At 38.1% G+C, this 12,890-nt stretch overlaps 1 pseudogene; it reads right to left on the bottom strand.

The window, feature by feature from the left end:
• Positions 1–1,182: 1,182 nt before the first annotated feature.
• Positions 1,183–2,828, bottom strand: LOC114204568 (zinc finger protein 350 pseudogene; annotated as a pseudogene).
• Positions 2,829–12,890: the final 10,062 nt, after the last annotated feature.

Genomic DNA, 12,890 nt, shown 5'->3' with positions numbered 1-12,890 from the left:
TATATTCATGTTTTCACTGTATCTTGCTTAGATCATTAATTTAATATTTCAAATACTTATATCCACAAAATTGCTACTCACTTATTTATAAATGGAATTGCTTCATACATTTTTTTTTTATTAGTGCAACATAATCGTCATCCTGTAGCAGTCTATAATTTACTAGGAATATCCTATTTTTCATTCTGGGAGACACCATACCTATAATTATTACTTTTTTCCATAGATGATGTCAGAATGAGAGCAACTTAAGTGTTGTAGTGGTAGATATTGTGAGTAAATATATATTTGAGAAGTGGACTATATCTCTTTTGATTATTGTTGTATGTCAAAAGCCTTGCATGATCCAAATTACTTAGGTAGTAGTTTTTTTTAGAAAGTTTTGAAACTTTTATTGTATAGGAACTTTGCACTTCTTTTTTTAAAAAATAAATTTCTCTTTTTATAAGCCATCCAGGCTACACTATGCTCTTATCAACCAGAATGTACCAAGACAGTATCTATTTCACCTGGAATAGATATTTACATCCTCTTACTAGATTAGCTGGTATGGATGTACCACTTAAAGATAATCTGGTTACCTCAATGCTCTCTCCAAGAGACCAGGGCCTTTTTCTGTTTTACCACTGAATCTTCACCTCCTCAAACAGAACGCAGTACAAAGGGAGTATTTAACAAATACTCGGTAAATGAATGAACTGACTCAGTCTAAGGCTGCTGTTTTGTAAGTGCCTCTGCATAAAATAAACTTCTAAGAGTTTACAGCAAACATCCCAATTTCCAATTAATCCTTCACCTTGGCCTGCAGAAACTGAATTAATATACACATGGCCCATATCCCACCCACCCAATGTTAGCCCTTTCTTGATTTTTCGTTCATAGCATTCCAGATACAAATTTTCTTGTTTGTTTTTAAAATTCACCGACTTATTCCCTCCACTTATTGAACTCAGCCTTCCTTCATTCCTTTAACAGGCACAATACAGCAATTGAGGTGTATGTATTTGGGTTGACATCAGATTATGCCTGTGTATCAATGCATATTTTTAATAGGATGAGGAGATCAGGCTTTCCCAGCCTTGGCATTTATATAGTTCCTCTCAGTATATACTTTTCAGCCATACTATGACCCAGAAATTTTTGCTCAACCCTTCTCCACATAGAAGGTCTCTGAGCTTTCTCCTACTGGTTTTCTGCGACATAAAATAAGACGTAATTGACCGCTGAAGGCATAAGCACATTCACTGCATTCATAAGGTTTCTGTCCTGTGTAAATCCTCTGTTGTCTCCTGAGGGTGCACATCTGGCTGCAGCCTGTCCCAATATGACCACATTCCTATTTGCTAAGAGCCCACTGATGTTTAGTGGCATCTGACAAGCCGCAGAAGGCACTTGCATATTCACTGTATTGACAAGGTCTTTCTCCTGCATGGCACTGCTAGTCTGTGATAAGCTGTGATTCTCTGAGGGAGGATTTTCCATTTTGACTGAATTTCCACATTTCTCTCTTGTGTGTATTCTCTTATGTTTAACAAGGCAAGACATGTAGGCAAAAGCTTTCCCACACTCATGGCAGATATAGGGTCTTTCACTTGTGTAAGTTCTCTGAAGGACAATGAGCTTTTGCTTTGTGGTAAAGGCTTTCCCACATTCACTGCATTCAAAGAGTTTCTCTCCCGTGTGAATTGTTTGATGTTTAATGAGACCTGACTTCTGGGAACAGGATTTTCCACATTCACTGCACACAAAGGGAGTCTTTCCTGTGTGAAATCTTTGATGTGCCATCGGGCATGTATTCTGGATGAAGCTTTCCCACACTCATTGCATATATAAGGTTTCTCTCCAGTATGGATTCGCTGATGTACAATAAGATTTCCCTTCTGGATGAAGCCTTTTCCACATTCACTGCATATATATGGTTTCTCTCCTGTATGTGTTTTCTGATGTATATTGAGCCTTGCTTTCTTCAGGAAGGCTTTGCCACATTCAGTGCATTCATAGGGTTTTTCTCCTGTATGTGTTCTCTGGTGTTCGGTGAGCATGAACTTTCTGGAGAATGCTTTCCCACACAGGCTACACCTGTGGGGTTTCTCTCCTGTATGAATGATCTGGTGATCAGTGAGCCCGGACTTCTTGATGAAGGCTTTCCCACATTCACTGCATACATGAGGCTTGTCTGTTTTTTGCGTTTTCTGCTTTCAGGGAATTTAATTTTGGGATGAAACTGTTCGTTATTAACATGTAGAAAGGATTTTCCATATCCAGTAAGATCTGCAGGGTTCTTTATTTCATAGCTTCTGCTCTGGTGAAGTAAAGTTAAGTTTGGTTTCACAGTTTTTCCATGTAAATCACACATATCATGATTTTGCCTTAACACGAAATGAGCTGTGCTCTGATGAACGTTATTTTCAAATATTTTATGTTTGTGCCATCGTTCTAGGCTATTCTCCAGGATTTCATTTTGTAAGTGCTCTGGCAAATAGTCATCAAGTTCCCAGGTTTCTGAATGGATTTGACAGGGGATGTCATCTTCCACTGTCCATGTTGGTTCTCCTTGATCCAACTTGGAGAGCACATCTTGCTTGCTGGTGTGAAAACCCACTGACACCAGGTTTCTATAGTTCTCCAACATCACGTCCCAGTACAGGTCCTTCTGAGCCGGGGCCAGGAGCTGCCACTCTTCCCAGGTGAAGTCCACAGCCACATCATCAAATGTCAGGGATTCCTGGGCCTGGGTCATTTGTTCTGCTCTCTGAAAACAGCTGGCGGTGGGGAAGCTCTGCCTTGTGTCTTCTGGAACTACTTTTAGTTTCTCTTCAGAAATCTCAGTCTCGGTCAGGCGTGCCCCCATGAAAACTGACACCACATCTTGTAACTTTTTCCTCCTTCACATAATCCCTTTGCTCCTTGGGCATCAGGACCTGATTTTCTCCAGACCAAAAAGAGAGTCTAAACATAACACTTCCACGAACTGCTTCTACTCCTTGTAACGTCGCCCAAACTTTTCCTACTTAGGTAATAGTTTATAAATATTTGTTGAGAGAATAAATATTGACTTGGCCTAGATTCTTAGGAAATGTAGAGAAAAACAAACCACATCTTTTTCCTCTAAGACTTATAGTACTGGTAGAAAAATGCACACATATGAACATTACCAGGTAGTGTAGTTTAGTGCTAAGTAGTTGGAACAGGAAATATCAATAATTGGGAATTCTGAGTTAATATTATCTGGGTTAAAAATTAGAAGGTACAGTGACATTTGAATTTCTCTGAAAAATGTATGTGACTTGATCAGAAAAAAAAAGTTTTGAACACTTGTTTGAAAGGGCAGAAACAGACAAATCAATGTATCACAAGGTGTATGTAAGTCAGTATGATAGGCTGTTTAAAATGTTGGGATAATTTTGTATAGAAGTCTAAGGAGACTTGCTTCTTTGTATAACATGGGAAAATAATTTCATTGATGTTTAGATAATTGGGAAATTTTATGATCAAATATTATTTAATAAAAGCTACCAAATAGAATATTACTTAGCCATAAGAACAGGTGCAAAGGAAAAATAAAAGACAGAGAGAGCGGGAGGCAAATGAAGAAATGGACTCTTAACTATAGAGAACAAACTGATGTTACCAGAGGGGAGGTGAGTTAGGGGCAGGTATGAAACAGGAGATGGGGATGAAGGATTGCTCTTGTTGTGATGAGCACTGGGTGTTGAATCACTATATTGTACACCCGAAGCTAATATTCCACTGTATGTTAACTAACTGGAACTTAAATAAAAACTTAAAAAAAAAGAACTCCACCCAATAATACTATGCAGGGTGATTTGCAGAGTGGAGAAATTGGTGACAGAAAAATAAGAATGTGGTGACAATTTCCCATATTAATTTTAGAACAGTAGAAATAGAACAAAAGTTGGGATTTGAAGAGATTTAAAAGACAGTGTTGATGATGAAGTTGGTAGGGAGGGCAAATCCAGAATAGAAGAGGGCTTGTAGGTTTTGAGTCACTTGAAAGCACATCTCCACTATTGAAAGGAACAGTACAGGTACTTCTAAATATTCATGTAAAATCAAAAGTTAGCAGTGTGCTGAGCTCAAAGGTGCAGTGTTGAAAATGCCTGAGAGCTGGGGGCTAGTGTCTTGCATGTATTCGGCAGAGAAATCCACTCTAATTCTTACCCTGCTACTTTATATGTAAGATGCTCCCCTCCCCCTCCACCCATAAACAAGTGACCTTACTAAACTTGCTTATTAGTTCTTATAGGCTTTTTCGTAGATTCCTTTGGAATTTCTACAAATATTTTAATTTGTAAAGAGAGATTTTACCTTTCTTTTCTCTTCTTTTTTTAAAAAAATCGCTTAACTTTTTTTTTCATCTTGATCGGTGTACTCTTTAATCTCCATCACTATTTCACCCATTCTCCACACCCACCTTTCCTCAGATACTCATCAGTTTGTTCTCCACATTTAAGAGTACGTTTCTTGAGTTGACTCTCTTTTTCCTTTTGCTCATTTGTCTTGTTTCTTAAATTCCAAAATGAGTGAATTCATGTGGTATTTGTCTTTGACTGACTTATTTCAACCAGCCTTATACTCTAGCTCCATTCATGTTGTTGCAAATGGCAATATTTCATTCTTTTTATGGCTGAATGATATCCCATTTTATATATATGGCACATCTTCTTTATCCATTCATCTGTCAGTGGACACTTGAGCTGCTTCCATAGTTTGGCTATTGTAAATAATTTTGCTATAGACATAGGGATGTGCATATTCCTTTGAATTAGTGTTTTTGTAGTTTTTGGGTAAATACACAGTAGTACAATTACTGAATCCTAGGGTACCTCCATTTTTAACTTTTTGAGGAAACTCCACGCTGTTTTCCACAGTGGCTGTACCAGTTTGCATTTCCACCAACAGTGCATGAGGGTCGTTTTTCTCCACATTCTTGCCAACAAGTTGTTGTTTCTTGTGTTTGATTAAAACCATTCTGACAGGTGTGAGGTGATATCTCTTTGTAGTTTTGACTTGCATTTGCTGATAATGAGTGATGTTGAGCATTTTTTCATGTGTCCCTTGGCCATCCATATGTCTTCTTTGGAGAATGTCTGTTCATGTCTTCTATCCATTTTAAATTAGATTATTTATTTTTGGGTGTTGAGTTGTATCAGTCCTTTAAATATTTTGGATACTAACTATCAGATATATCATTTGCAAATATCTTTGCCCATTCAGGAGTTTGCCTTTTAGTGTTGTTGTTTCCTTTGCTGTGTAGAAGCTTTCTATTCTGTTGTAGTCCCAGTAGTTTATTTTTGCTTTTATTTCCCTTTTCTCAAGAGACAGATCTAGGGGCACCTGGGTAGCTCAGTCATTAGGCGTCTGCCTTTGGCTTAGGTCATGATCCCAGGGTCCTGGGATCCAGTCCTACATCAGGCTCCCTGCTCAGCAGGAAGCCTGCTTCTCCCTCTCCCACTCCCCCTGCTTGTGTTCCCTCTCTTGCTGTCTCTCTCTCTAGAGTACTGGCCTTTCACCTCTTTGGTTAAGTCTATTCCTAGATATTTTCCTGTTTTGGGTGCAATTATAAACAGAATTCTTTTCTTATTTTCACTTCCTGCTGCTTCATTATTAGCCTATAGGAATGCAACAGATTTTTGTGCATTGATTTTGTATCCTATGACTACTGAATTTATGTCTCAGTTCTAGCAGTGTTTTGGTGGAGTCTTTAGGGTTTTCTATATAGAGTATCATGTCATGTGCAAATAATGAGAGTTTTACTTCGTCCTTACCAATTTGGATGCCTTTTATTTCTTTATGTGTTCTAACTGCTGTGGTTCAGACTTCTAGAACTCTGTTGAGTAAATGTGGTGAGAGTGGACATCCTTGTCTTGTTCCTGACCTAAGGGGGAAAGCTCTCAGTTTTTCACCATTGAGTATGATGTTGGCTGTGAGTTTTTTACATAAGGCATTTATGATGTTGAGGTACGTTCCTTCTAGGCCTACTTTGCAGAGGTTTTTCTTATGATGAATTGATGTTGTGCTTTGTCAAATGCTTTTTCTGTATCTATTGAAATGATTGTATGATTTTTATCCTCTCTCTTATTCATGTAATGATTTGTGTTGATTGTTTTATCAATATTGAACCACCCTTGCATCTTGGGATTAAATCCTACTTGATCGTGGTGTATGGTTTTTTAAATGAATTCTTGCATTTGGTTTGCTAATATTTTGTTGAGGATATTTGCATATATATTCATAAGAGATATTGGCCTGTGGTTTTCTTATTTTGTGGTGTCTTTATCTAGTTTTGGTATCACGGTGATACTAGTCTCATAGAATAAATTTGGAAGTTTTCTTTCCTCTTCTATTTTTTCAAATAGGAAAAGAAGGTATTAACTTTTCTCTAAATGTTTGGTAGAATTCTCCTGTGAAGCTGTTTGGTCCTGGATTTTTGTTTTTTGGGGGGAGTTTTTTGCTTACTGATTCAATTGCATTGCTGGTTATTGGTCTGTTCAAATTTTCTATTTCTTCTGACTTTAGTTTTGGTAAGTTATGTGTTTCTAGGAACTTAGCAATTCCTCACGGGTTGTACAATTTGTTGGCGTATAGATTTTCATAATATTTTGTTACAATTATTTGTATTTCTGTGGTATTGGTTGTTCTTTCTCCTCTTTCATTAGTGTTTTTTTTTAAGATTTTATTTATTTATTTATTTGAGAGAGAGAGAATGAGAGAAAGAGAGAGCATGAAAGGGGAAGGGTCAGAGGGAGAAGCAGACTCCCCACTGAGCAGGGAGCCTGATGCGGGACTTGATCCTGGGACTCCAGGATCATGACCTGAGCTGAAAGCAGTCACTCAACGGACTGAGCCACCCAGGAGCCCCTTTTGTTAGTGGTTTTATTTATTTGGGTCCTCCCTGTGTTTTTGGTAAGTCTGGCTAGAGGTTTATCAATTTTGTTGATTTTTTTCAAAAAAACCACTTCCTAGTTTCATTGATCTATTTAATTGTTTTTCTAGTTTCTCTATCATTTATTTCTGCTCTAATCTTTATTATTTTCTTCCTTCTGCTGGTTTTGGGTTTTTTTGTTCTTCTTTATCTAGTTCCTTTAGGTGTAAGCTTATGTTGTTTATTTGAAATTTTTCTTGCTTCTTCTTGAGATAGGCTTGTATTCCCATACATTTCCTTCTTAGCAGCACTTGTGCTGCATCCCAAAGATTTTGGACCAGGTGTTTTCATTTGTTTGTTTGTTTCAATGTACTTTTTGATTTCTTCTTTGATTTCTTGGCTTACCCATTCATTGTTTAGTAGCATGTTATTTAACCTCCATGTACTTGTGGATTTTCCAGATTTTTTTCTTGTGGTTGATTTCTAGTTTAATGATGTTGTGGTCAGAAAAGACATATGCTATGAGTTTGGTCTTTTTGAAATTGTTGAAACATGTTTTGGCTTAATATGTAATCTATTCTGAAAAATCTTCCATCTACACTTGAGAAGAATATGTATTCTGGTGTTTTAGGATGGAATGTTTTGAATATATCTGTTAAATCCATCTGGCCCAGTTTGTCATTCAAAGCCACTCTTTCCCGGTTGATTTTCTGCTTGGATGATCTGTCTATCAATGTAAGTGGGGTGTAATCGTCCCCTACTATTATTGTACTACTACCAACTAGTTCCTTTATGTTTGTTATTAACTATTTTATGCATGTGGGTCTTCCATGTTTGGTGCATAAATATTTACAATTGTTATATCCTTTTGTTGGATTGTCCCCTTGAATTTAGCTTTTGTTGCACTCTTTGTTTAAAAGTCTATTTTGGAAGAAAGGCAAGATGGCAGGAGAGTAGGGCAGGACCTTGTTTCATTTGGTCCCTTGAATTTAGCTAGGTAACTATCAAATCATTCTGAACACCCATGAATTCAACCTGAGATGTAAGAAAAAAATATCTAGAACAGTACAAGTAGAAAAGCGACCACTTTTTGCAATGTAGGAGGTGCAGGGAAGTGAATCTGAGGGGATATATCAGAAGATAAGCTGTGGGGAGAGGGAGCCTCCATAAGCTGGCACTGGAAAGTGATATAGCCCTGGAACTCAAAATCAGAACCCTCAGAAATCTGCTCCAGTGAGAGACATTCTTGCCTGAAAGGTGCTTAGGTGGTGAAATGGAGCAGTATTCTAGGTGGGACAGTGTGGTCTCAGGATCCCTGGCATCACAGAAAGAATGAGTGTGCCTGGGCCGGTGGGGTTCCCAAAGATTAAAGCAGGAAACTGGTTATGGTTAGTGAACCTGGGAAGGGGAGGTCTCAGCTCAGTTCACCATAAACCATGAGCTGGGGTAATCAGGTGACTGCTCTCTATGTGGGGACCTAGTGGAGGACAGGAATGTGGGGACCCTCCACCTTCCCCTGGGAGGCACGGAGCAGTTGGATGCACCACCAGGAGACAGTTCTCAGCGTGTGCAAAAAACAGGAATGTGTGACTCTCTGCCTTCCCCTGGGAGGGGTGGAGTGAGTGTACACAGGAGTCAGCAGAATTTGGCAGACACAAAAGTGAAGACTGCTTATCCCCGAGGGTTTGCTGAAGAGAAGGGACTGCAATCTTTTGGCTCTGGGGCTGGAGATTGGGGGTGCGGCCATTTTAATATTGATCCTCTAAAGAGATGCTGCAAAAAGCCTTCAGGGAACAAAATCCACACAGAGCAACCAGAAAGAGTTTACACTGAGCCTGGCTGCCTAGCAACAGTGGTACAACTCTGCCCAGGCAAAGATGCCTGAAAATCAGCACAGCAGGCCCCTTCTCCAAAAGAGCAACTGGAAGAACAGGGGAACAGCAAATTTATGGACCTCAAAGGACTGAAGATCTCCAGTGTTATGGGAAAATAGTATATAGAATACAAGGTTTTTTCTCATGATTCATTTATCTTTCAGTTTAAAATTTTCCATTTCTCTTTTTCCCCTTTACAACTAGTTTCTTACTTTATCAACTCTTTGTTTTTAAGTCTTTTTTTACCTATCATTTTTACATTTACATTTTATAGATATATTCTTCATTTTTGGCTTCCTTTCACTCTATTCTATCTTAGTTTTGTGTAAGTTTTGCTTTCTTTATAAACCAACACCAAGAAAATACAATTTTAAGAACATGTATGAGCAACTATATGCCAATAAATTAGGCAATCTGGAAGAAATGGATGCATGCCTGGAAACTTATAAACTACTAAAAATGAAAGAGGAGGAAATAGAATATCTGAACAGACTCATAACCAGTAAGGAAAGTGAAGCAATAATCAAAAACCTCCCAAAACACAAGAACCCAGGGCCAGATGGCTTCCCAAGGGAATTCTACCAAACATTTAAAGAAATAATACCTATTCTGCTGAAGCTGTTTCAAAAAATAGAAATGGAAGGAAAAATTCCAAACCCGTTCCATGAGGTCAGCATTATCTTGATCCCAAAACCAGACGGACCCCATCAAAAAGAACTACAAACTAATATCCCTGATGAACATGGATGCCAAAATACTCACCAAGAGAGTAGCCAATAGGATCCAACAGTACATTAAGAGGATTATTCCCCACACAAGTGGAATTTATTCCTGGGCTGCAAGGGTGGTTCAACATTCACAGATCAATCAGTGTGATACATCACATTAATAAAAGAAAGGACGAGAACCATATGATCCTCTCAACTGATGCAGAAAAAGCATTTGACAAAATACAGCATCCTTTCCTGATTAAAACTCTCCACAGTGTAGGGATAGAGGGAACATACCTTAATAACATAAAAGCCATCTACAAAAAGCCCACAGAGAATATCATACTCAATGGGCAAAAACTGACAGCTTTTCCCCTAAGATCAGGAATACGACAGGGATGCCATGTCCACTCTCACCACTGTTGTTCAACATAGTACTAGAAGTCCTACCCTCAGCAATCAGACAACAAAAAGAAATAAAAGGCATCCAAATTGGCAAAGAAGAAGTCAATCTCTCACTCTTCACTGATAATGTGATACTTTATGTGGAATATCTAAAAAACTCCACCCCAAAATTGCCAGAACTCATACAGGAATTCAGCAAAGTGGGAGGATATAACATCAATGCACAGAAATCAGTTGCATTTTTATACACTAACAATGAAACAGAAGAAAGAGAAATTCAGGAATCGATCCTGCTTACAATTGCACCAAAAAACCATAAGACATAAAAACCATAAGACACCCAGGAATAAACCCCGAAGAGGTAAAGTTTCTGTACTCTAAAAACTACAGAAACATTAATGAAAAATTGAGAAAGACACAAAGACATGGAAAATATCCTATGCTCATTGATTGGAAGAACAAATATTGTTAAAATGTCTATGCTACCCAGAGCAATCTACACTTTCAATGGAATCTCTATGAAAATACCATCAAAATAGGCTGGGTCCTGGGATATAACCCCACATCAGGCTCCCTGCTCAGTGGGGAGCCTGATTCTCCTTCTCCCTCTGCCACTCCTGCTCTCTCTGTGTCAAATAAATAAATAAATAATTTTTAAGGCTATTTTGTTTAATATAAGTATTGCTATCCTGGCTTTCTTTTAACATCCATTTGCATGATAAATGTTTCTCTATCTCCTCACTTTCAATCTGCATGTATCTTAGGTCTGAAATCAGTCTCTTGTAGGCAGCATATAGATGGGTGGTGGGGTTTTTTTTGTGCACTTTGTCTTCCTAAGTCTTTTGATTGGAGAGTTTAGTCCATTTACATTCAACGTAATTATTGATATATATGCATTGATTGCCACTTTGATAGTTGTTTTGTGTTTTTATCTATATATTTTCTCTGATCCTTTCTTCTTTTTCTCTCCTGTTTTGTTGGCTTTCTTTAGTGATATACTTGGATTCCTTTCTCTTTATTTTTTGCATAGCTATTAATGGTTTTTGATTTGTGGTTAACATTAGGTTTGTATATAACATCTTCTAAATATATCAGTCTATATTAAGTCTATATTAAGTTGATGGTTGCTTAAGTTCAAACCCATTTTTACTCCTCTCCTCCCCATGTTTTAGGTATATGGTGTCATATATTATATCCTTTTATTTTATGAATGACTGATTTTTACTGAAAAACTTATTTTTTACTGCTTTTGTATTTCTTACTTTGCATACTCTCACTTATGATCTTTCTTTTCCACTCAGAGTCTCCCTGAATATTTCTTGTAGGACTGGTTTAGTGGTCATGAACTCCTTTTGCTTTTGTTCATCTGAGAAACTCTTTATCTCTCCTACTATTCTGAATGATAGTCTTTCTGGATAGAATATTATTGGCTGCAGATTTTTTCCTTTCAGCACTTTGAATATATCATGCCTTTCCCTAATGGCCGGCAAAGTTCCTGCTGAAAAATCCCCTGAGAGTCTTATGGGGTTTCCCTTGTATGTAACTACCTTCTTTTCTCTTGCTGCTTTTAATTTTTTTTCTTTATCACTACTTTTTCCATTTTAATTAATATGTGTCTTGTTGTGGACCTCCTTGGGTTGAATTTTGGGGGGAATCTGTGCCTCCTGGTTCTGGATATCTGTTCCTTCCTCAGATTAGGGAAGCGTTCAGCTATTATTTCTTCAAATAAATTTTCTGCCCCCTTTTCTCTCTCTTCATCTTCTGAGATCCCTATATAATGCAAATGTTATGCTTGATGGAGTTGCAGAGTTGCAATCTTCCCAGAGATTAGGGAAAACTAATCTCAATTTGTATAATTTTCTTTACTCTCCTTTGCCTGTCTTGGTTGCTTTCCACTAGTCTGTCTTTCAGTTCATTAATTTGTTCATCTGCTTCATCTAGCCTGCTATTTTTTCCATCGTGTATAGTTTTAATTTCATTTATTTTGTTCTTGATCCCTGATTGGTTCTTTTTATCTTTGTGTTAAGGATCTCACTGATGCTTTCTACTCTTTTCTCAAGCCTAGTGAGTATTTTTATGATTATTACTTTAAATTCTCCATCAGGCATATTATTTATATCTGTTTTGCTTAGGTTTCTTGCTGTGGTTTGGTCGTATTCCATTCATTTGGGATTTATTTCTGTATCTCTTCATTTTGTCTAACTCTCTGTGTCTGTTTCTCTGTGTTAGGAAAGTTAGCTACTTCTCTTCTCTTAACAATAATAGCCTTATGAAGAAGAGATCCCTGCATTGCAGTTTGCCCTATCCCCCAAGGCCTGGTGCCTCAGAGAGTGTCTCCTACATGTGTTGCATGTGTTCTGCTGTTGAGTCTTGGCTTCTTTTTCCTTCAGTCCAGTTGTCTGCAGAGATCCTCTTTGGCTATTATGGCAGTGTTTTGTCCCCAAAAGGGGTGAGGTGTGTTTTAACAAGGTGTGCAGTGGTTTGCTTGTGAAAAGAGACTTGCCCGCACTGTAGTGGGAACTGAGGTCCAGCAAAACTGCTCGTTCCATGCAGTATCTGCGTGGGCTGTTTGTTGTGCTGTCTGTTTAAGGCCAAAGACTCAGCTTCCTACCTCCAGACTCTACCAAAGCCAGAACCCACTGATTTTTAAGATGCCACAATTTAGGTACTGCTGGTAGTAAGAGTTCATGAAATTCAGCCCCTCTTGATTTCAAAGGCAAATATTATGGAGATTTGTCCTCCCTTTTCATGGCCTTCCCAGTGTGAAATCTGTTTTTTCCCTTTCTTCATGCTACCAGCTCCCTCTCCATTGTGGCCAGCCATGGCCCATTTCATTCCCAAACCATGTCTTCACACGTCTTACCTTCTTTCACATGGTTTCTTCTTTAATTGTGGAGTTTGTTCTGCCAATCTTTGAATCATTTTCTGGGTTATTTACACTGATGGGCGTGTTATTTAGTTGTTTTTGTGGGATAAGCCAAGCTTAGGCTCCTCCTACTTTGCCATGGTCCCCCA

Source organism: Eumetopias jubatus, unplaced genomic scaffold (genome assembly GCF_037043125.1).
Source record: "Eumetopias jubatus isolate StellerSeaLion01/CBP00866 unplaced genomic scaffold, mEumJub1_p1.0 scaffold_6, whole genome shotgun sequence".
In the NCBI taxonomy this organism is placed as follows: Eukaryota; Metazoa; Chordata; class Mammalia; order Carnivora; family Otariidae; genus Eumetopias; species Eumetopias jubatus.
The sequence above is the reverse complement of the archived record's forward strand: the minus strand, read 5'-3'. Positions and strand labels throughout refer to the sequence as shown.